A 4,640-nucleotide genomic window follows, 5' to 3' on the forward strand; every position below is an offset into this window, starting at 1 on the left:
TCCAGCCGCTCCACTTCCTGTCGATACGCAGACTCGTCACCGTCTTTGATGACACTGATGACTGTGGTTTCATCTGCAAAGTTCAGGAGTTTGACACCCGGGTGCGTTCAAGTGCAGTCTTTCGTGTAGAGAATAAGATGAAAGAAATATCCAGTGCATAATATATTCAGCAAATATTTTGCAGGTTAAGTCCGCAAGCGATTTTCGTCACGCGATGACGTCAGTTTGGAAAGGTGGAGTCGAATCCGTTGGAAACAGTCCTGTCCCTTCCTATGTTCCAAAGAAGCACCTTTTCATCTCTCCTTGACGAAAGGTGGCGTCAAGGTTGATTTGACTTTCCCAAGTGGTGCATGGTTTCAATTTAGGTTTCAAGCCTGGTATGGGATTTAGAAAGGAGGTCTTAAGGTAAACTCTTAAACAAACCTCCGTCGTGAACCGAGGACCGCTTGCCTTGGCCTGTTTTTGTCGTAATCGGAGTGCACAGTTGTAGTTTTCTTCTGCGTCCACTGGAGGGAGACAGTGTTTTCTCTTTCATCGTTCTAGAAGCTCAAAAGTAATAAAACAATTCATTTCAATCATGTCTGCAGCATAATGCCAAAAAAAGAACATACCAGAAAAGGAAGAAGATGGAGCATCAGGAAACGGCAAAGATGAGAAAATGAATGAATAAATTGCAATAAGTGCCATTTTTCCTTACTTGGGCCCCAAAATGTCTGTGCACGTCCCTGTTTGTGTGTATGTGCATTTAAGACTGGGTAATTGTTTGTGTGTTTTCACGTACTTTTTTGCAAGTGTGTGTGTGTGTGAATGTGTTTTCTGACCTGCATGCGAGTGAGTGTTTGCGTGCGTGAGTTTGAGATTCTGTGCAAGTCGCGCATATGTCGAGTGTGTGCGTGTGTTTGTTTGAACCTGCGGCCATGTGTGCGTGGGTGTTATCCAAACATGCTACACACGTGCGGCGGCTGGACAATGGAGGGTGCAAGGGCGACACCCTTCCATGCATGGTCATTGCCATCCACCCATCCAGTTTCCGTACTGCTCATCCTCACTAGGGTCGCGGGCGTGCCGGAGCCTTTCCCAGCTATCTTCGGGTGAGAGGCGGGGTACACCCTGAACTGGCCAATCGTGTGAACTGTTGCGCAGTGCGCCTGGTTTGGCAACCGTTTTCCATGAGTGGCCAATCAAAAAATACATTTCCGGGTTTGCGAGCCATGCCGCCGTGCGGCCTCGAACCATATAAATAAAGCATCAAATATTGTGTTTTACATCAATATTTACACTATATTCATAGTGTAATTTGCCTGTGGGTGAAAAAGCGAAGCTTATGATCAGAATGTAAACGAATGGTACGTACACGCTAGGTATGTTCAAATAAATCCAGGCAGTGAGGCACCTTTAAAATATCCCCACTCTAGCATATGTCCTCGCTCTTTAGCGACCCGCTTCTTCCTTAACTTCTTTTTATGGTTTAAGAAATGTGATCAGGTACAATATACTGTATGTACAGTACAACATCAAACACTTACACAGGCTTGCTCAGGGCATCCAGATATATGCTATAGAGAGGAGAGGAGAGAGGGGGACCTTGATCATTCTGTGAATAGGTGTCAGATGGACTTAAAAACGGCAGGGGCCCCATTTCTTTTGAAATTTAGTTAAGTTACCATTCATTGAATATTTAATTCACTGATAGTGTAGTGGTACACTCGCCTGACTTTGGTGCAGGCAGCATGGGTTCAGTTCCTACTCAGTGACGGTGTGAATGTGAGTGCAAATGGTTGTCTGTGTCTATATGTGCCCTGCGACTGACTGGCGACCAGTTCGGGGTGTAGTCTGCCTTTTGCCCGAAGTCAGCCGGGATAGGCTCCAGTGCCCCACGACCCTAACCAGGATAAGCGGTGTTGAATATGGATGGATGGATGAATATTGAATTTTCTTCCATTTTAGAAAATACATTACATCTCTCATCCAGAGGGAACGAGAAGGACACTTGGTGGTTTTCCACTGGAGAAGAAGATGTGTCTTACTATCAAAGATGTTAAATGGACTGCACTTATATAGCGCTTTATCTACACCATCACAGTGCCCAAAGCGCTTTACAAAACCTCACATTCGCCCACTCACACACACATTCATACACACCATGGGCGACTGCTGCCATGCAAGGCGCTGCCAGGCCCACTGGGAGCAAATTAGGGTTCAGTGTCTTGTCCGAGGACACTCCGACATGCGGACAGTCAGAGCCGGGATTCGAACCAGTTACCCTTCGGTTACTGGACGACCTGCTCTACCTGCTGATCCACAGCCACCAAAGGCCAAAACTTCCCGTTGATTGACTGTGAACCGTGCGAAATCCACTGAAACCCCATGAATAGCAACAAATGGAGAGACAGTTAAATTGCACGGTAAAAGATGACATTTATCACAGCTATCCGACACATTAGGGTATATTTGAGATCATTTAGCTTTGGAATAATGAATCCTAAATATCACCTTCAATTGTATGAGTGAGACGTGTACAAGACGACCTTGTACGAAAAGAATGAAGGGCAGCATTCCACCAACCGTTTTTAAAGGTCAGTCCAAGTTCGGCCTCCCACGCCCCCTTGATTCGATCATCAGGGATGCTATCCAAAACCAGCCATTCGCTGTATACCTTTGAAATCTCTGACGTTTGAAATAGATCTAACTGAAAGAGTTCTTCCCATACCAGAGTCGGTGGTAATTTAGGAAAGCTTGGGAACAATGATTGGACACAACGTTTGAACCGAAAATTTCGAAAGAGTTGGGAAAGCCGAGAGACCAAACTCAGCCGAGAGGTCGGCAAAGCTACTAAAGTCATCGTTCCTATATACGTTTTAAAAGATTTCAGACCCTCATCATGCCAGGCTGAGAAGCCAATCCAATAGCAGCGTTTGACTAAGTGGTTTCTCATTAACGGATCCGAAGCAGACAGGAGGCTAAACTTAAAGTGCCTCCTGAATTGGTACCAGATTTTGAGAGGAGAACATACAACCAGATTTTGTGTCAGATGGAAAAGAGGAAGCGAGCAAGGCTGGTAGAGAAGATGACATACAGGATTTGGATACAAATTTGCACCAAAGCGGATTTGCCGACGCACACCAGTATGAAATGTTATGAATATGAGCGGCTCAATAATACAATTGAGAATTTGGTGATGACAACCCTCCATTGAACTTACACCTTTTGAAGCACCGCTTTACGTATAGGTACTTTACCCTTCTATCAAAAGATTGATATTGTTTGGTGTATCATTGTAAAGAATCTTTTCATCAAAAAAAAAAAAAAACAGGTCGACAATGAAAGAGAAACAAAAATGTAAGCAAGATGTTCATCTTGATCGTATTAAGCCTCCCAATCAGAGACAAGGGTAGATTTTCCCATCTCCGAAGGTCGGATCGAAGGTCAGTCATTAAGGGGGGGAAATGAGTAGAAAAAAGAGAAGGAATGGTTCTGGGTATAGTCACTCCCAAATATTTGAAGCTAGACGGACCCAATTTAAAAAGGATATCAGATTGAACTAATTGAAGTGCCGTCTGATTGATAGGTTAACGTTCACTCTTGGAGACATTTCACCCCGTAGCCCGAGAATGATCCAAGTCGCGCAAGTAAAGCCACTATGCAAGGAATCGATAGAAGAGGATCAGAAACGTATAAAATTAAGTTGTCAGCATGAAGCCATAATTGAAGTTCTATTCCTGATTTTATGACCCCATTAAATGTAGGAGAGGACTTCAAATAAATCGACAGCGGCTCGATTGCTATTGAAAATGACAGTGCAGACAGAGGATTAGTCCATGATATTGAAAAAAAAAATGCATTGAAAACCATGAGTGTACATATACTAGCTTGTGGGCAAGAGTACATGTATTTAACGTTTTTAGTTAGTTTTTAGGCTTTTTATGTACACATTTTGGTGCAATACATTTCATCAAATCATCATTTTAGTGCAGTTTTTTTTTTTTTTTTTTCCTGTATTCAAACACAGTGTTAATGTTCGAAATGCACATCATGTTACAGTGGCTTATAGTATGAAATATGCTTTTTTTTTTTGTCTGCATTTTTCGATGAACACTTGAAAATACAAATTTTGAAAACCACTGCAATATTCTACACATATATATATATATATATATATATATATATATATGTGGAGCAGCCAGTGCTCCACACTCCACATGACAATCGTTGAATGCGCGTTTCTCAATCACCCGTTTTGTGCGAGGGAGACCCTCCCTCTGACGTCAGACGACAGGTGGGGGCGGGGCGTGCGCAGTGACGTAACCAGATGCAGCAGCAATCCCTTTAAAAGGCTCGCGCTGGCCGCCCGGCCGCCCACAGGATCAGGAGCAGGATCAGCCAACCCCCACTCTCTCTCTCGGGCGCGTTCCGGTCAAGACCCCCCCCCCCCCCCTCCACCCCACGACCACCCTCCCTCTCTGCTTGGACTGGAAGGAGGACTCGCCGACCCCATGCTCGTCGGGCGGTGACCCCAACCCCGACGCCCCTCTCAGCCGATGCGATTCTTCAAGCTGACGTTCAAGTGTTTTGTGGATTGTTTCTGACCGTCGACGTCGGAACACTGTGGACGTTTTATTTGCGTTTGATTTTGATTGTTA

The sequence above is a fragment of the Phycodurus eques genome, chromosome 1, assembly GCF_024500275.1.
Source record: "Phycodurus eques isolate BA_2022a chromosome 1, UOR_Pequ_1.1, whole genome shotgun sequence".
NCBI classification, from domain to species: Eukaryota; Metazoa; Chordata; class Actinopteri; order Syngnathiformes; family Syngnathidae; genus Phycodurus; species Phycodurus eques.